Source organism: Geospiza fortis, unplaced genomic scaffold (genome assembly GCF_000277835.1).
Source record: "Geospiza fortis unplaced genomic scaffold, GeoFor_1.0 scaffold397, whole genome shotgun sequence".
Taxonomy (NCBI): domain Eukaryota; kingdom Metazoa; phylum Chordata; class Aves; order Passeriformes; family Thraupidae; genus Geospiza; species Geospiza fortis.
Genome location: NW_005054537.1, coordinates 198,219 through 218,979, shown reverse-complemented (window position 1 = coordinate 218,979; position 20,761 = coordinate 198,219). Strand labels below are relative to the sequence as shown.

The window sequence follows — 20,761 nt, the reverse complement described above, 5'->3', positions numbered from 1 at the left end:
GGCGGGGGCCGGGAGGAGCCCGGCTGCTCTGGTGCCCTCTTCCCGTGCACACGAACTGCCTCGTCCTCGGCGAAAGCTGCTAACATTCCTTCTCCTCCTCTCCCCGTTCTCTGCCCTCTCCCTCCCTGAAGAAGAAAACTCGATTGGATTTAACTTGGGGTCGGAAGAAACTCCTGCCTGCTGGATCTGGTTTAGACGCCCCCACAGCTAAGGTAAATAGGGAAGGCTTGGGATCAGCAGCAGCAAAAACAACAGAAAAATCCTTCCTCTGGGAACGGGGTGGAGAAAAAAGCAAGGAGTTCAGGCTTCGTTTTATATCCTGTTTTTGGCCTTTATATTTTGTCTCTGTTTTCCGCCTTGGCCTGCACAGTTTAGCTGCTCATTGTATTACTCCCCGTCTCGCCTGAACGTGTGAACCGAGGCGCTGGTTTCATGGAGGCAGGGGAAGAGTCTGTGAGACCGAAAGTTTTTAATCTCATCGGACACAGAAGTTTCTTTGTTCGGTCCGAGAAGGCACTGAGCTGGAGCTGCTCGACTGCGTAACTGCTTCTTCAGCTCCCTCCCTTCCAAAACGTTGGTAACCCTGCAAGTACAATTAACTTATCGGGAAATGAGAAAGTCATAAAGGAGGTAATATATTTTATTTAATCGCAAGCTCTTGAGGCTTGGTGCTTATGTCTGCCTTGTTTTCTGGAATATCGGTTAGTGTCTGGCCGGACTTCTTCAGGATTGCTCTTAAGTTTCTTTATAAAAATATGCCCTCCTGGTCATCTGTAAATGTCGCAGTTTTTCCACCTTCGATTGCTGCAGTCACCCGTCTTCTTCCCCTTTATCCTCTCTGTTCTCAAAGCGACGAGGTGGACTGCTTGTTTTTCAGCTTGTATAGCAGAGGTCTGTCCTGCAAAGTTCATCTCAAGAACCTTCATTTAAAACAAAATACAAAGTAAAACCAAAGCAGATAGGTAGTTATCTGACTTCTTTAAAGTGCATGCAATTGAATCTGTTAATGTAGCCTTGTTTGGTTTTGGTGACCACTTTTCCCTTTCTAATTTTTGAAAGAAGTCCTTTTTGAAGCTGTTGAAGGGCAAATTAAATGTGAAATTTTAGTGTAGGATTTTGTACCTCCAGTGCTTGTTACACCAACTAACTAGATGCAAGTTTATTTTTCATGCATCAAAGAGACAATTATAGGTTAGTTCTTTTGTGAAGGCAAGGAGTTTCTCATATTGTGAATGTTTAGAATGAGGTAGAAACCATAGCTCTGGAATGTTTGTTCCTATTTGTGAAACTCACAAGCAACATGTTGGTCAGATAGGATGTGTATGCTTCAGTCTTGTCAATGTGTGACATGTATTGGTATTTGGGAGTCTTGGGCAAAGTAATTTCCATGCAAAATTTTTAACGCGCCTACATAGGTAGTTCTTTAACATCGTAATTTAGTCATTTAAGAAAAAATAATCCAACTCGATCTATTTGATATACTCTAAGGAAAAATGTTAACATATAAATACCTAAAGCAGGTTCAGTGGCTGATAACAAATAAATTATTTGACTTGCAATTTATAGACTTACCTTTCCAGGCAGCAGTAAGGGTTATTCTTAGGCATCAGAAAGATCTGGACAAAATAAATGGCAGTGAACTTTGCTTTCCTTATGTGGCTGATGCTTGGCAGAAAGTCTGAATAGAGTAATCCTTATACAAAGAACCATCCCTTTCCAGAGCAGTGTTTCAGTCCCAATAATGACTTGAGATTCTTGAGGGGAGGGTGAGGAGTTGTAGCCGTGCATGACAAATTTAGTTGTAAACCAGTATGTTCATAATCAAGGCAATTTTGTTTCTTTTCAGACCTTTTGTGTCTCTCATGATGCACTTGATATTTTTCAATGCCATGTAGAAGAATAGTTCCTTGTAGTGGAGGCACAACTTTTTATGCTAGTGTTTTGTCACTATGGTAGCTATGGATAAGGTCCTTTTTAATGATGAAAGTGTAATTCAGTACTGCTTACAGCTCATGGTTATATCACTGAATACCATTATGTCATTAACATAGTTTGGGAGTAACATGAAGGGATGTGTTCTTTCTTCAGATCAACAATTGCAACTAAAAATCAGTCTGACATTGGTATTCTTATTATGAACAAAATTATTTAACATTACACATGGTAGCTCATGTGCTTGAAATAGCACTTCTGTAGCTGTGTGTTGATGGCTTGGGGAAACGTTCTTTTGACCTGACTGGTTCTTATTCATGAATTAAATTAAGCTTGAGTAAACATCGCTAATTTTAAGAAGGTATGCTTGCAATCAAAGAGCTAGAAGTTGCAGTATATAGCATACTATGGAATGTGATTATCATTAAGATGATTATTATATTAGTAAAATATGAATAGATCTGTCTTATGCATAAGCTGTGTAGTAGACAATGCTTAGTGTAAACACAAAGCTCTGTAGGGTATCAATTTGCACATCATGTTCATATAGAGTGGATAAGGGGTCTCTGTGGAGATAAGGATAGTTTCTTAGTGTATTAAGTTGGTGGTCTCAGAAAACAGTGTTATGATTTGTTCTTGGTGGAATTTGTTGAGAGTCTTTAGTCCCAGTCATTAAGAGCCATGCTTGGAAGATCAAAGCTAAGGAAAGGCTTGCGCATGTGTAACATACATTATACCTCACATGTTAGCAGTGGGTCCTAGAAATAGAAGGGGATGGGAGCAAATTCGTCAACTGGGCTTTCCGGTAGGGCTGTAATGAATCACTGTCTGCTCTGTGTTCTTGTTTTGTTTTTGTCCTTCCTGCTCCTAAGCAAAAAGGAAAATCCTTTTGGGAAAATGTTATGTAAAGATCAAATAGTTGGTATGTCATATCTTCAGCAGATTCTCTATTCTATTCTATAGAATAACCTGATCTGCTGAAGAAGTGCCTGACATTTAATCCATGTAGAGGAATTAGAAATCTAACCTTTTCCCAATGAGTTACTAGTGGAGTTGGCGGAAGAGTTACTCATACGGACATCAAAATAGTAGACAGTATTCCTGTGTGAGCATGCAAATGTTCATGGTGACATTTGAAATAGATAGTTTAATGAAGATCATCTAGAAAGTGAAGATTTCAAAACATTGCTATTTTACCTTGTCAGTTTTTGAGTAAGTGCAACAATGTGTCAAAAGACACTTTTCATATCAGAATGAAAACATTGAAGGTAGTTTGAGTAGTAAATAGTCTGTATTTAACCATTGGTAATGGGACTTTTTTTAGGATTTTTTTAGTTGTGAAAAGGTTACTTCACTGAAATACAGCTTTCATATTAAACTAAGAATACAGTGTTTGGATATTGAGTTAAAAATGTAAGGTTTCAAAATCAGGATGCTGATTTAGGAGAGATTTAATGTATCTCCCGTCTAATTAAAATGGAAAAAATGGTAATGCTGGAATCAATAGTTTTTTTCTTTTATAGTAATCTCAGGATAATTAGGCTTTTTCTGCTGGCTTGCCTTCATTGTTGCCAGATGAAAAATCGTTTGCACCTGGTGGACTAATACAATGCTTATTCTTCAAAAACCACTGGCCTATGGAACTGCACAATACATATTCTTTAGGAAGAACTGGAAAGCAACCAACCCAGTTGTGCCAGCTTTTACCAATTCCCAAGCAGTCAGCTATGACTTTGGAGTTGCTGACCACCAGGGACCACCAATGAGACTCCCGGGACACATGTGGAAGGAGGAGGGAAATATGTTAATGATTTTGGGGAAATGGTTATCATATGTATGTTTATTCCAGGAAATCAATGAGTATGTATGTAAAATATAGTATATAAACAGGAACTTCAGCATGCATGGTATTTTGGAGAAGATATCCTCTCACGCATCTATCCACATAAAGAATGCCTGCTTCTTAATGCTGCCTTGATGGTAAAGAATTTCTTATTTTTACCGATTTTTGGTAATAGTTTTGATGACCCAGGTGGAACCTAGTCCTGAATTTCAGTGGATACAAAGGAACATCGTCAAAGTCAGCTTTTTTTAAGATACTTGTTTCTCTGATGCTTGAATTTCAGTACAGGTGTTTGAGTTATTACTCTTTGTACTTTCCGTAAGGGGATTCAGAAGCGTAATATTTCAACACTAGGCTGCAATTCCACCTTCAAAAATACATTGTGACTTCTCATAATTGAGAAATAAAACTGAACAAACCTCTTCCTTTGGTCTAAATGAAACCAAACTGAAGTGTGCTTGTGTTGGAGAACCCCAGCATTGCAGCTGTCCTGCCTAGGGTAAAAAGTTAAAGTTAAAAGTTTAAAAGTGAAAGTTTAAGTTAAAAAGTAGATTTTTTTTTTGTGTTCTTGGAAGGAATTTGTAGATACTTGACACTAAGCAATCACGTAGGAACAAACAGTGATGATTGAAGCAGAGCCTGAGGGCAATCTGAACAATCTTGGCTGCTGTGGAGATCCTGGTAGTTGTAATAATGTCAGAAGGTAACTGAGCTTCATAAAGCTCAATTTTATTAGATAAGATGGTTTGTATAGGTTAGGGTGTAATTGTCTTGCTGTGAGCTTGTAGTGCTCATGGGCTACTTCTTGTGTCAGTTGTCTGCAGCCAGCTTTCGGAATGAAAAAAGCTCAGAGATGGTTTAAGTATTAGTAAAAGTCACAAATACTAGAAGTGAAACATTTATAATTTAGGTATTAATTTGGAATGGGTGATATTTTCCTGTGAAGTGGCCAGGGCTCTATTTTTCTTGCTGGGGAAATCTCCAATCCCAATAAATAAATTCAAAATATTTGAAGTTCTGATAATGTGTTAAAGATAAATGCAGAAGGACAGTCTTGTTTTTTTGAAGTAATATGCTTTGAGTTTTACTGCTGTGTTTAGAGTCTTCTCACCAGTTTTCAGCTCTCAGCTGGCATGAGTAGTTCCTGTCGCAACTGCATAAGGGGTTCTATCTCTGCAGACATTTATGGAAGAGAAGTTTCATGTTCTTCCTTTGTCCCAGGATATGGGATATGTGATTAGTACATTTGCAGAAATTATTTCTTCAGCATTCTTTGCCCTCAGTGTCATTTTTCAGTACATGCCTTCTAAAACTTCCAAGTTTTAAGAAGCAGAGGAGAGGGCATAGGTGCTTTGAGCTATATCAGTGTGTCTACCAAAACATCTGAAATGCACTGCCAGATGATTGAATGCCATTCACAGGCTTGGTCATCTAGAATGACTGTAGATATCATTGTAAGCATTTGAATGGTGGAAAAGTGTTTCCAGGCTTGTCTAGAAGACTTCTGATAGACTGCTAAGGTTTGAGAGCTGCTGCTTTTTCCCATGTGGCTGTTGTCTTCTTGGCATTACTCTGTCAGAGGGGAGAAGTAATAATTTAGAAGATCAATCGATTTGTCAGTTTGATCAAGTTACTGCAGGTCTTTTGTGTTACAGGTAACCCTGAAGATAACATGAATTTTTATATTTGAGATTGGGTATCAGAGAACATTTATTATTGGGAATTATAGGGTGTTTTTGTCTGTGGAAAGATGTTGCTTAAATATCTGTATGTGCTTATGTGCTCTCATGGTGCAATGAAACAACAAAAAAAAGGCTTGGCTGCAGTGGTGTTTACAAGACCGAGGCCTGTATTTTCAGTAAGATTAGACTGAAAACTGTGTCAGCATAGCAGTCTAAATCATTAGTGACTTAAATGCTTTGTAAATCCTTGCTTTCCCTGATTATGCTACTGAGTAGATGATATGTAGATGTTTAATTTACTTAGGTTCCACTTTGGCCTTTGAGATGGGTCTACTTGAAGGAGGATCAGTGAATGTGTAGACAGCAGATAATGTTCACTGGTCTCCTGTTGCTGGTATGTTAGCTTGCTGTGGCATGTTAGTCTGTGGTGGCCTGGAATGTGAGGTTGATAATTAGCTCCTTTTAGGAGAACATACTCATTTTGGGTTACTTCTGGTCACAAAATCATATGTGGCGCTAACCCTGGAGCTTTGTTGGTTATTTAATTTCTGAATGCTCTATATTTTTGGGGGATTGGCAGTAAAATTCATCACTGAGGGGGAAAATTCAAAAGTTCACTTCTTCCTGGTTCATACCTATTCAGTCTTTATACTATGTCTGCTTTGCTGTAGTAAACTCACACAGGGTGATTTATTCCAAGTAATTAATGAGTTCTTTAAACATCTTGGAGGAGTTACAGGCAAAGGGAATTAAGTGTGCAATGCTGCAGAAAACAGTGTTTGGAACAAGCCTACAATCTTACTTATGACTTTTGTCAGATCACTGTTGTTGGTTCACAGATGGGTGTTGGGAAACTGTTAAAAACAAAATAACAAATATTAAGGACACTAAGTAAGAAGAGGCGAAAAAGGATGCAATTAAATTAATGTTAACCATCTTCTCAGAATGTGACAAGGAGGGAGAATCAGTTGGAACTCAGAAATTCTCAATCCATCTGTCTCTGATCCTGATGGATAAGATGGGAAACGTTGATACGAGGGAAAAAAAACCCCTTCTGATCTTAACTATTTTCGTATAATATTATTTCTCTATAGTGCATCTTACTTGTGTTTTTTAGGAGAGTTTTGTTTTCCTGAGTGTGGGATTTCTGTGGCTATTAGGCAATGTTCTTCCAGTGTATTACTATTGATTTAGATGTTAAGGATTTTGGTCTGGTACCAGGTATTTCATCTAACTAAATGAAGATTTAAGTAATAAAAGTACTAGAAAAGCAAGATATACTTAAAATTGATTTTAATAGACTTGAGGTTAATTTACTTTTCCTTTTTATTTATCTGAGTGAGTTTATCAATTTTTCAGGGAGCATTTATTTTGTTTTGCTTTACTGTAAAAAAGCAGAAGAATGCTGAGAATCCTGGCATTATTCTGTGGTTTTGCAATGCTGTTCTTACAAGAAAAAGACAATAAAGCAGGCAGACATTTCTGTGGGATTTTTCTGTGGGAAGTTGTGGGATCTGTTGGAGATGTATTGTCAACATATCAAATATCCTGTAGTCTTTCATGATATCAGTTACTGAATTGGTTTTGCAGCAGTGGGTGGTGATGTGTCAAGGGAAAGATTATGGCCTTGTCAATGGAGCCGGTTAGAAGAAAGTGTTACAGAGTGGGAGAGAAAGATGTTGTTAATCAATATTTTTCTCTTTCTTACTTTGCTTCTCCTGTTACATAAACTAACCAATGAAGAACCAACAAATTGTTCCTTACTCTTGTACAAAAACTCTCTTGTCTGTGGAGCAAGTCCCTGCTTATTTCCACTGAATCTAAATATATGTTTGCTCAGTTTAGATTTGTAGTTCACACATCCTTCCACAGGTGTTAAATTTCCAGATTCTAAATTTCAGCTTTGGAGCATGAAATATCTGCTGGGGAATAACTTTCCCTCAAAATCAGAATGTTACTAATTTCCGCCAGTTTTGTATTAATTTAGTTTGAATCTTTGAGAAGTCTGAAAGATGCATTGGACAGTTCAAATTAATTGAAGTCTCATCTATGAAATTCTCTGGAATTTCTGCATTGTGCTCTTCAGTGACTTTTTCCTATTCTGAGAAAAGAGGGTGACATGTTAATAGCAAATCAGCTTGGCAGTGTCCCACTTTTTACTTCAGTAGTGTCAAAGTAGTATTGTACCTCTGTTCTTTTCTCATGCTGGAAAGCCCTGGGTGTCAGAAGTTAAGTAACTCTTTAAGTTGGGTTATTATTAAATCAACTTTGAATTCAGTTTTGAGGTTATAATTAGCATTTTGATGAGAAAGAAGACTTTTAATTTATCTTAAATATCTTGTGAGGTGAAAAGCTTGTTTTTGGCTTCCGATAGTGAATTTATTTTCCCTATTGAAAACAACACTTTTAAGAGAAAGTGTACTGAAATATAATTGTCTAAATTCTAAGTTATTAGTAAAAGTTTTATTGTGGGCAGTACACCCTTGTTCTTCCCTGTCTCAAGAGTCAAAAATACTTTGAAGGCTATTCTACTTTTTTTTTGTATCTATTGCTTATGTGATCTGCAAAATGCCTGATAGACTAAAATAAAAATAACAGCTCTCTTTTCTTTAATCATCATCCATTCACTTAGAGGAACACAACACTAACTAAAGAAAAAAAATTAGTACAAAAATGCTAACTCAAATGTTTCATCACTGTGTTGGGAGTGAAACAAGATTATGAATTGGCAAAAATAAAAAATGCATTGTGAGAGAAAAGCTGAGTAAATAGAGGACAAGAATAATGGCGCTTACCCACATGGAAGGTGTGAAGAGTGTTGTAGTTAGAAAGAACCCCAGCCAATGCAGACAGGAGTAGTTCTTCTGCATCACTGCAGAAGATAGTGACAACAAATTGGCATGTGTTGGGATCTATGTATCGGTTAAAATGAATGTACAGAAAAACAGTAGACAGAGGTAAGTAGCTTCAGGGGTTCCCTTGTATGTCCAGGACAGTAATTTCTAAAACTGCTGAGAATAATATTGACATAATATGTAGCATGATTATTGTGTAAATTAGAGGGACAAGATGCTTAGAGTCTGGAAAATACAACTTTTTTCTGTTTTGGTTTTTGAACCTTTGCTTTTTTTTTAAAATAGTGGCTACTTCTTATTCTAGCCACTGTTTATTTTAGTGAAAAAGTAAAACTGTTTTTAAAGCTGCATTATGAATAAAGGCTTCTGCTTTTAGTACTCCATTTTATACTAAACATGTAAGAACAAAAACCAAACTGGCTTGATGATGTGGATAACACTTAGAAGACAGACAGAAGTGTTCTTTAAAGGAGGAGGAATTATAAAATAAAATGGAAGTCCAGTTCTATATACAATTTCTCTTCAAGTAGTAACTTGCATTTAGTGCACTGTATAGTCTTTTAGATGTTGGGTTGCATGTTTATTTGTAATTTTTGGTATGATTTTTTTTTAAATCTGCCAAATTAAAAATGGGAAATGAATATACATACCCCCATGTACTTCCTTTGAACTCTGATCTATGAATGTGTTTCCATCTATCTTCCTGTTACCATAGATCGAATTATGTAACCTGTCGGGATTTGTTTTTCTGAGCAGTTATTGGCTAGAGGGTTTTGAGTGTGGTTCTTCCTTCCCCTCCTGTGTACCCAACATCTGCTTATTTTGTATCTCAAGTGTTCTGTGCCTGCTGTGTTTTTCTGACCTCTGTTGTTTGATCCTTCCTACCTTTAGGTAGGAATTCTGGGAATTACATTTTTGAGGGAGAGTGCGTGTAAGGCAGGGCATCAGGGACTCGATTTTTTTATGTGTAGACCCTACAGTTTAGTAAGCATTTAAATAATCAGTAACCTTCTGATAAGAAATAGTATCTTTTTAAAAATTTATTTTTCCCGTTTTGGTTTCTGTGCTGACATGTTTTATGTTGCAAATCACCTGAATTTATCTGCAGGCAATAATGTGCAGAGTCTGATTAATAGATGAGAACTTTTCTTTTATATTGAAATACTGCATATTTACAGCCGTGCAGCTTGCTTGTCAAAAACCTTTGGTGTCTGCTGCAGATGGCTGCATAGTCTTAAGGAGTGACTTCCTGGCTGCATTGTACATGGAGTGCCAAACACTGAGAGCAGTTTTGTTCTGGAATGCCAAAATACATTAAATCCATTCAGGAAGCAGCATATGTCAAAAGAATAAAAATACCATAGTCATGTGAAACAGAATGTGGTAATTATGTTTTTCAAACTTATTTTATATCCTGAGTTAAGAGCTTAAAAAGAGCTTTTTGTATTGGGGATGGTATTAACTACCAATTGCTGACTTACACTGTTAGCATTTTCACTACGGTTTTTTTCCCCATCCCCTATTTTTTTCTGTGTTTTACATATGCCATAGCCGGAATTTGAAACCAGGAGTCTATCAATAAGAGTGAAGGAATAGGAAAACAATTATATTTTCCTCCTGGATATCTAGGCCTGTGCACAGTATGCAGGTTTTTGGTGGGTGATTCATTTTTTTTTGGTTCAGTGGAGGTTTTGATTTTATTTTTTGGGGTTTTTTTTGTTTGTTTGTTTGGTTGGTTTTTTTAAGGCTAGTGGCGTATGTGTTCTTTACAGCACTGAGAGAAGTATGTAATTGTTTGATAATGCAAGTAGAAAACCATGGTTGATAAAAACAACCAGTGAAGGATTTTGCTGCTCTTCAGTGTCTTAATTCAACAAGTTCTCAAGACAAGGAGTAAGAACATTTAGAACTAATAGCTCCAAATATTACAGGGTTTTGTTATTAAAAAGACACAAGCCCAAGGCCAAGCATTTTGTTGCTTATTATTCCATGTTGGCAAAGTAGGTGGGAATTCACTGTAATTTCTCCTAGTTAGAAGGCAAAGTATTAAAAAGGGCATAGACAGAAAAATACATATATATCAAAAAGCTGTAATTTCATCTGATTAGTTTCTTACTAGTACAGATCTGAAATAATTTTTACAGATCTGAAATAATTTAAAAGCCTCTTTAAGACAGAGGGATGAAGTATGTATATTTTTAAAGCAATTTTGCTTGTTCTTTCTGAATGTAATTTTTCTCTTGCTTTTTCTTTTTTGTTCAATCCCTATGATCAGAAATGGAGTTAAAAATTAACTTCAGTAAATTAACTTACATAACATCCTAATTGCTGTTCAGTCTTGTGTAAGAAATGAGAGGTCCTTGAAAGAGAAGAGAGGGCAAATATTTTACTTCCATAGCTGTGGAAGGCACAGATTTATTTGAAACAAGCATTTAATTATAAAGTAGCTTCATATGAAGCAGAGTTTATAGCAGAGGCCATAACTACTGTAGGGTTGGAAGTATGATACATTCATGTCTCTTGAGTTGAAACAGGAGGTGCTGCTGTGTTTGTTTTCTGGTTTAAATTCTCTGAGATTTTTAGCTATCCAGTGGTAGAGGTACCACCATTTAAAGATTTGCTTGTATTCTGAGAGATGAGGCAAATTCTGGAGTTGCCTGTTTGTATCTTGGTTCAAGCCAGCTGGGTTATTGTTTGCTTTTGAATTTATTCTGGCAGTCCACTTGCCTTCCCTGACTGTGATGTGTGTTAGTCTGTTGGTCTCAGCCTTCTTTGGGATAGGTATGAGAAAGTTTATAGTTGTATTTTCAGGTACACGTGAGCTTTCCTCTTCCTCAGCCTTTGTTCTTCTTTGAAGTTTGGTGTTTATCTTCATTCTAGTCACCTAATTTTGTGTTTCATGAAGGAGTAGTGGTCCTGTTAGCCACAGAGAGGCCCTACCTGTTCAAGCACAGTTAATTCCAGTGTTTCTGCTTGTCTCCCAGCTATCAGTGGCTACAGGAGTGGTCTGTAGCTATTGAATTGTAGGAAGTATCAGAAGTAGTAACACAAAGAAATGTTTTCCTAGGTATATGTTTTCTTTTTGTTCTTTAGTGCATCTGAAATGTACTTCAGGTTTGCAGGCAAGTGTCTATGGGTGTACCTCATACCCTGCACCTTAGAACTATGTGTTAATTCTGTTGAGTCTGCTGGTTTGCTGACATTTTCAGTGTGAAATTCCAAGTTGAATCTTACTTGCACTCTAGCCCATGTCATCATGAGTAGCAGGAATTGATTTTCAAACAGACTTGGAAATTAATTCACACACTTGTGTTCTAGTTGGACTTGCTACTATCATAGTGTTAATGCAGTTGTCCAGGAAGCGTAAGCTTGAAACAAAATGTGAGTTTCCCCTTTTGGAACGTGTAAACATTGCAGATTGCAGTGCACTTGCAAGAGTTATGATGTATTGTCTTTTCTCATTCTTTAACCAACTGCAACTGTCATCAAAGCACTTGCCATTTCTGGTTTTAGTAGATGAACAATGCTATGGAATCTGCCCCCTCCCCCCAATGCTATGGAATTTTTCCCCCTCCTTGGCATTTATTCCAATTTTTTTCCAAGATTTTCCTGTGCTGTTGGTTGTAAATACCTATTTTATACCTCTCCGTTAAACAGTTGCATTGTTTTATCTTTGGTTGTTTTGTTTCTTTTTGAGGTACTTTGTAACTTAATGTTATCCTGTGATTTAATTAACCTTTGTTTATAACTGTTGTAACTTTTAAAAGCATATTGACTGTTACACTGTTGCTTTTCTTGTGGTTTCTTCCCGAATATGTCCATTCTCATGAGGCTCTCTAAGACCTTGTTAATGTTGATTTGAGAGCAAACCAGCAGACAGCACCCTGGAAGAATTCTGTTTAATGACAAAAACCTGTTTCTATTTCTTCTTATCAAGATTTACTGTTAAGTCTGCTTTTGAGGTCCATGGTGTGGGTGGCTCCAAGTTAATCAGTTGGTAGGAGGGGCTGTAGAAGAGGAACAGCAAGTGAGAAACTTGGGTGCAGTGTAGAGACTGGTTTTATTCATAGCAATTACTAGCCTTGCTTTACATCCAAGCATCTGAAGGCTATTAGAAAATGTCTTATTTCATGGACTTGATTGAGGACAAATCACTTTTACCATCGAGATTGGAAATAGGTTGCATTCTACTCTAAGTTATGGGCATCATGGCCATACCATCATGCCATTATAAAGCGGCAGCCTTCTGATACTATAGGAACCTTGAACTGCATTTTATGTATCTTCACTACATTTTAAGAACAGTAAGACAAATAAAAGATACATCTAGATCAGTAGCACTGTTGTGTATATAAATACCAGTTTTTGTAAATCTATTCAGTGTATCTATTTATTGTTTTAGTTGCAGGTTGGTATTAATTGAAGATTCTTCTAAGTGTTTTTTTAACCTTAATATTCAGCCAAAGTGAACAACCAAGACTTTCTCTCAATAGTGCTTCTTTGCAAAACACCTCCATGTACTGGTCACTTTGGAATTTATAAATAGTTTTTGCTTTGGTTAAAAGAAGGTAAGTGTATGTAAATTTTGAACTTACCGTGTTGGGGATGATGGTCTATATACTTTTCTGTGCTTTATTCTCATTCCCTCTAGTCTCTTTTAAATTTAAAGCATTCCTTTGTGGGCAAGTATTTGACTTTTTGTTGCAAAAACATGCACAGCACTTGCTGAGCAAGTGTCTTGAAGTTCAGACCACATCCTGTGAATATTTCTTTCAGTTTTGTAGAGTAAAAAAGGTACGGGTACAGTCAGTGTCTGGACCAAACTGTTCACTGGATTCCCTGAGTATCCTTGCTTTTTCTTGGTAGCCTGTAGATATTTATCATGGTTAATTTTTTTTTAATTATTTCCTCCTGCCCCCTCTGCTAAAATTATGAATTCAAGGTGGAATAATTATAAATGTGACACACATGAATGAATTTTGCCATCAACATGTGCTATTGTGAGCATTAAAATATGCTTGAATATATTTTTTGGTACATCTGTTTTGTACTGAAAAATTACCAGTAATAATAAAGTTATCAGCTTTACTTTAAAGGAGTTTTAATTTATAAAGCCTATGGCTAAATGTCTAGTCTTACATTCTGCTGCATCTGCTTTGCACACTTCCTCTTTGTTTCCAGTGTGGTTCTTTGCATCAGAAGGAAGACAAGGTGTTGAAGGTGGAGGCATAATACTGAAGGTCAGTGAGTTGTTGAGCAAACTGATCTAAATGAAAAAAGATTCTCCTCAATGTCTTGCAGATTTAGGCTTTTTGGGTCAGTTACTGATTAGACTTACAGTATGATTAAGAAAACCCTAGCTTTAATAAAAGGCAGGTGTGAGGGGAAAGCAGGGATTACTCTTGCTTCAGCAGGTTGTAGTTTGAATTTTGCATGATGGAGATTGACCTGCCTTTTGAGTTCCAGTTGCTAATTTGGAATAGTGTTCCACTTACCCACAATAAATATAAATGTTGCTATTCATCATCAGTGATTTGATCCTTGATAGTACAAATATAAAAGTCAAAAGTGCAGTTAAAAACTGGGATACTTACCCAGTTATACCCTCTTTTCAGCAGATTTATAGTCTACCACCTCCTGTCTCTCCTACTTTTTCTTGCCATAGGCAGATTGACTTCTAGACTTGAGACGGTAGGCTGGGAATTAAATGTTAAAAAGTAAAATGGTTTTTAATTGCTGCAGGAATGGGACTAACCATGGAAAAGGAGAAGAAACAGTGAAGACCTTTTCTCCTGAAAGCTATGTTTCAGAGCACTTGCTTTTGAGATTTATATATCTAGCCTCTAGTTAGTTGGGATTTCTGGTGGCATTGTGTTTTTCATTATCTAGAGGAATCTCTTGATTGAAATTTGTAGGTTCAGAGTATTTGAATGTGGCATGCTATTCCTTCAGATTAGACCTCAAGGCTGGTTTGAGTGGAGAGTGGACAGGTGATGGGCAGTTGGTATGATTAGTAAACAAGTTCATATGTTATGTATTATAACAAAATGATGGACTTAGAAATGTCTGTCACTTAGAGTATGCAATGCCTTTATGGTGTTTTACTTTTTCAATTTCAGGTGGGCAGGATAGAAACACCTTTATTGAGGGATTAAAAGTGCAAGATAGTTTAGGGGGCAGAGGATGGAAGAGAGGACATTTAGCATCAGCATTCTCAAATCTTCTAGGAAGATTGCTAGCTGGGTGTGGAGGTGCTGTGTGTCTGTAATGAGGAGTCATGTATAGTGGCCTCACTTGACTGTACTGCACTCATGAAATGCAGGTTACTTCTGTCTTCCCTCCTGTTTCTAGAAGGGCCAAGCCCCTATATTAGAGAGGAGGTGGTGCTTATGGGCATGAAGTGAACAGAAAGAGCTGGTATTTTTGCTATTACCCGCTTTTTAAGACTTATACTCTGCTTATGTCTGCTTCTCTGGAGAGACTAGAGTGCGGTGGTTTGTTTAAGCACTAGTGAATTTAAAACTTATTTCTTGTGATCTGAGTTTAAATTGCTCCCTTGGTAATGCACTTCTTAGAGTCATCATGTGAAAAACGTTTAAATTCAGTTGTGAGGACTTTTTCCTTCTCCAGGCGCACCAGTGTTCGTAACAATTACTTCTGATATCTTAGCTGTACGCTGACTGCTTACTGGAATCCTAAGGTGTCAAATGGATTGTTCTCAACACATCCTTAAGCAGTCAAGCTGTTTTTCATGACAGCAGTTGTCTATTTGTTTGTCCCGCTCTTTAATCTGTAAAACAACACCTTACCTTCTGGTTGATTGATAAATATTTGATGTAGCATTTCAGGAGAAATAGTGTTTGCTGTAAGATAATTTATTTTCCTGGGGTTCAAAGGTGGAAAAAAAGCTCAGACTATATTAAGTCCCAAATTTTCTTGAACATTATAATTGGGAAGATAACTTATGTGTTAGGCTTTTTCTTTCAAATTATGTAGTACAAGATTAAGCTGTGCAGGATTTGGAGATACTGAATTCTTCCTGAAGGTAGTTTCTGAATGATAACCTTCTGCATACTTGAGAGTAACTAGTATAATGATATTAATTTCTCTGGGACTGGAATTTTAAAAATGTGATGCAGTGGCTGGTAGTTTGATTTCCTTCCCATACCCCCAGATTGAAAATATACTAGGATTTTTTTCTTAAATGCTTTCATAGTTTAGTTAGTTATTAAGATACTGAAGTGTCTGTTGACCTTGCAAATGAAAATGGAAAAAGTTGCACCTTTTTTTCTATTTCCTTCACTTGTTGTTTAATTTTTGAGACTCTATCTGCAATTAGAATCTAGAGTGCGGTAAATTGAAATTGAACGTGAGGGCAAGTATATATTTTTTTTGGTACAGTTTTCGTGTTTGCATTAATCCCTCCCCCCCTAAGTGAATGTGTGACTGAAATATTACCAACTTCATTCACTTTTACTGTTTTTAGAGTTACGTTTCTCCTTAGTTTTTTCCACTTGAAACACAAAGATTTCTTTTTTCCTTTTTTTCATGCTGCAGTTTTGGGCTTTTGGGGGAGAACCAGATTTTGAGGGACCGGCGTTTAGTTTTAGTGCATCTGGCATATGTTAAAATGCTGGGCAGAAAAGGTCTGTGAAAGACAACTATGTATTTTTGCATTTGTTCTGCTGTGTGGTTAGAATGCAAGTTGAATACTGCTTTTTGGGTGTATATGCCTGTATCTGTATCTCTGTATCTTGAAATAAGCAGGGGTTGCGGGGGAGAATATTTAAAGATCTATAAAAATTACTCATTCTCTCTCTGTGATCATCTGTTTTCTGGTATCAGTCCTGACACTCGAATATTGAACTGTGAGTCTTGCATACTGAACTAATAGTCAGTAGTGAAGCTGAGCTTAGTGAGGTTATTATGTACTGCTGGAGTGGGTTTCTTCCTATCCTTCTCCTTGAGTCATTGATCTAGAAAAAACCTTAGGATCCAATGTGGAATTTAAGTGTTAAGGTTGCATACAAATCAGTCAACTACTCAACATCAAGTACTTCAGCTCACAAAATATCTGCTAGTTGATGCCCTCTCCTGCTAATCACCTGGCTTCTAATAACCAGATTATCTTTTAACACTTTTAACAATAGTAGTCAAGTGTGTTTAAGCATTTATTACTTGTTTTTTAAAAGTAGAATAAATATCAAAACAACTTCTTGTAAAATAGGCTAATTTTTATATGTTACCTGTAATTATATGCATCCTGTGTTTGTTCAACTTAATGGAAAAAATATACAAATTATTTACTTCCTTTCAGAAGGCAACTGAGGAGACTTTTTTTCAGTTGATGACCAACTGCATTAATGTAATTGCTAAAGTATTGATTTTATATGTGCACTGCTAGTAAATATGCCCATATATTCATAAGTTCCTATTTTTCTTATTTGGCACTTTGGATTCAGCTAAACTATGCTTGAAAAAAATCTGAATATAATTTTTAAATTTGTCATGGTAGATGAAGAAAATGTAGGGGAAGAATTCTGTGGTACTAAATTTTTTTTTCCCTGATCATTGTGAAATCAAAATGTTGGATTTTATGCATAGATCTACTGATCTGCTGTAGAAGTGACTTAATAAATATCTCAACTAATCTTTTTTACAGTATTAAAAATCTATTAGTAGAATATTTCTAAATGAATTTTGCTGCTTTACGCTATCTTTTCCATTACTCACTGCTATCAGTAGTTGCTCTTATATTGCTAAGACAGTGGTGTGATGATGCTTCTTGGCTGTGCGTGAAAATGAAAGTAGTGTCCTTTGTGGTGTTCCATCTGGAACTTCTTTGCAGTAAGCTTAGGCAAAGTGATAGATACCCTTGGTTTATTATGTAATATTACTAGTTATTTTAGCGTAGGCTCTAAGATACGTTCTTGCAAACTCTGAAGTACTTGATAGCAGTACTAACCACATCTAAATTTTCACAGGACTTCAATGAAATTTCATGTAGATAAGCAGACCCTGATCATTCATGTCATATATTGAAAAAAATGGAGTGACAGTAACAGGGGACTAGATACAGTAAAATGGAAAAAAATTGTTCTGTTTATTAAATGTTTTTTTTTTTTAATGCAGCATGGTTTTCACAAGTGTGATAGCGGAATAAAATCCAAGTTGATTCTTCTCTTAATTGTTTTTGCAGCCATAAAAGCTCCAACATACTGTCTGCAAGGGATGATTTACGTATTCAACAGCACAAATCTGTCTGGTTCTGAAAAGTTCTGGCTGTTTATAACTGTTCTGAAATGGGTTTATAATTCAAATGTAATATGGGTTCTTCTTCCTGTTGTGACCTGCACTTCAAGGGTTTGAGTTGGATTAGCTTGTTGATACTAATTAGGTAGTGTGTTTTAATTAAAAATTACATGTCTCTGGTAATGAAAAAGCCGGAAGTAGACCATAGCCTTAGTTCTGCTTTCTAAGTTAGCCTGTTGTGTGGAATACTGGCATTAGGAGAAGTGTCAAAGGTCTTTCTTCTAACGATTTGTAAAGTTCTTACTCCTCCTCAACTATTAACTTTTGGAGTGTACATCGCTACCAAGCGCTTGTATCCTGGATTGCAGGTAGTCACAAGCTTGGATAGGTAATCTGGACTAGACAGCATATTCAACAATCCATTCTGTGTCTATAAAGATGCCACTTACATCTCAAATTGAACCGAATCTTCTCTGGAAGATCACAAGACAAGACAGAGGGAAGTTAGTCAGCTCTCCTTAGTTAAGAGCTAAGAAAGCTGTTCCAGGCTTTACATCATAGACCATCAGTTCCTAAACAGGATGTGTATGAAGGGAGTTGCTGGGTAGATATAAACTTGATATAATGTGATACTTACGTTCATATTTTCAGCCATGCAAGAATTTTATAGGTTGTAGGTGGGAATGCAGTAGGAAAAATTTAGAAGGAAAATTCAGAGCCACTGCTTTAAGGGACAGCAGCCCAATTTTATTATTCCTGAGAAAGCCAGGAAAGTAGCAATGCAGTCATCAACTGTGGCATCTTTCAGAGTTTCTAGCTGGGGTGTCCATGGCACCCTGGGGAGCTGATAAAACCAATGTTTTGGAAAAGGTAGCTAAGATCTGTTAAACAGCTGTATTACGATGGATGCTTCATGGTTTGTTAAATCTCACAGCGTTCTGGCAGTGGCAGAAACACTTATTTTCTTGGCAATTCTGTTGCTGCTGATTGTCATAGAAACTTTAGGAATCACAAAACTGCAGGAATCATGAAACTTCGTTTTGTGACTGTGTATTAAGAACTAATCAGGATCTGATCTCCTGAAGAATAACTTCTTTCAGGAAAGATTTCATTTATCAGCATAGAAACCTAGATTTATTAGACCTTTTTCTTTTGGGTGAGATGTGTTAGCTGTTTAAAAAACAGGTGGGAAACCATTCTTCTGTATTTTGACACTGTATTTGAACTGTCTTCAACAAATGTGACCAAGATGAGGCCATGGGTATGTTACACATACATCTTAGATTTACTGCATTATTCTGGCTTACTAGCCAGGACCACATATTAAAACTTCATATTCTCAACATTCAGAGTGTATGGCAGCATTCCACACAAGCTCACCAGGCAGAGTAAGCTTCTGAGAAAAAGATCCAACTTCTTGTAAGCAACTGTCTCCACTCTTGCCAATAGCTGTGGCTGCAGACCTTCAGTAAAACATGATGTTAAGCTAAATGAAAGGCAGCTGGCAGGTCCAGTTAAAATAATTGAAGCTTTTTTAAAGACTCATTTGTTGCAGTGAGTTTTATTTCCCCATGAGGGCTGTGGAAGCTTTTGTGTCTATGTGGGTAGTATAGATTCTCTTTCAGAGAACATGATTGAGATTCACCAGAACTTTAAAGAGGAAGTCATTCAGCCCAGGTCCTGCACATAACTGCTTATTGGTTCTGGTTACATTTTATTAATCTGATAATTGACTCCATTCATACAAATAACAGGGAGCTGTTCTGTGGTCTAGCTTGCTAGTAGTGTATATGTTTCAGTTTTGTCTGCCATAGAAGGAGGAGACCATAATCAGTTTAATGTTTTCTGTGTTTTGACACACTGCTTTTTCTGATTGCATTATGTTCAGATTTGACAAAGAACAAAGATTAATGTTGATAGAATGGTGGTTGTTGTGGTAAGCTACATATTGCTGTTTCTGTGTTGTCTATGTTTGATTCTGGTGTAGAACAAAGTAAATGTGTGGATTTACTGCCGTAGTTATGTGCAAGGCCACTTACACCCATCATTTTGAAAACACTTCTTAATTCTCTTTCACAGATCCATGTGGATGGTTTAATAAACTGTTCGGCGTCCTGGTGAATCTGTGGTCCCAGCTGAGAAGCTGACTCAGGCTCCTGTGCTGTAAATTGTCAGTGGTGGAGTGATTTGGGTAGGTGACTGTCCACATATGTTAAAGAAGATAAGGGAAACTGAATGTATTCACTGTATTGGTACTGTCTCTTGCACTTGGGTCACAGAGCATGGTCTCTTTGTATTTTAAAGTTGGTAAAGCTCTGTGTGGGCACTTCTGTAGACTGACTTCCATTGCATCTGCTCTATTTTTCTGCATTATTTGCTTACTTTGAATTCATAACCCATTTTATGGTAATGTATTCAGATAGCTTTGTGCAAAAAATAAAATTAATTTCAAACAAGTATTTCTGCCCTGCATAAGCTAATGAGATGCTGTTCTTCTGTTTAGAGAAAGGTTAGAGTGATTTGGGTTGGCTTGGCTTTTTTGTTGTTTTTTGTTTGTTTGTTTGTTTGGGGTTTTTTGTTTTGGTTTGGTTTTTGTGTTGTTTTGGGGGAGTCCGTTTTTTTTTTTTCCAATTGCATGCATATACTGTTGTGGTTCTGTATACTTGTTAGTGATATGTTTAGGATGGGCTAAGACTGAAAGGATTTTTTTAAACTTATTTTTCATTGCATTATTTAATAGCAAGTGCATATAGATGCTCAGAAAGGGGTCATAGCAGAATAGGGAAAAACTGACTAGAATTATATGTTTTTTTTTTTTATTTTCCAATTTTTGTCTCTAATTGAAGTGCCAAAAAAGTCTTTGATAGATTACAGTATATACTGGAGTAGGATAATATACTGTCTTAGTCCTCATAAGGACCGTTGAGCAAATGCATTTTTTTTATTCTGCTCTCACCATCTTTTGCTCTGATTCAAGAATATAGTTAGAATGCACCCACAAATATGTGTAACTAGCCACAGAAAATGTTTGACTTCTGAGAGGGGAAATATTTTTATGGCAAAAATAATCTTTTAAATGCTTGATAATTGCTGAAATTATGTGCTTGGAAGTAGAGAAGTCATGATGCTTAAATTAGGTAAAATTGTGAAAAGACATTACGAGGTGTAGGAACTTTTTACTTGAAAATGAGTTCATG

General features: G+C 36.6%; 1 protein-coding gene across 3 annotated transcripts in view; it reads left to right on the top strand.

Annotated features, from left to right (window-relative positions):
- Nucleotides 1-16: 16 nt before the first annotated feature.
- ERBIN (erbb2 interacting protein) overlaps nucleotides 17-20,761 on the top strand; it is a 118,078-nt gene continuing 97,333 nt past the window's right edge. Inside the window, exons 1-2 of one of the 3 annotated variants that reach the window (XM_031063875.1) lie at nucleotides 17-212; nucleotides 19,644-19,755. The gene's annotated coding sequence lies outside the window, so the exon portion shown is untranslated. The remainder of the gene's footprint in view (nucleotides 213-19,643; nucleotides 19,756-20,761) is intronic. The other 2 variants (XM_031063873.1, XM_031063874.1) reach the window with 2 other exon arrangements.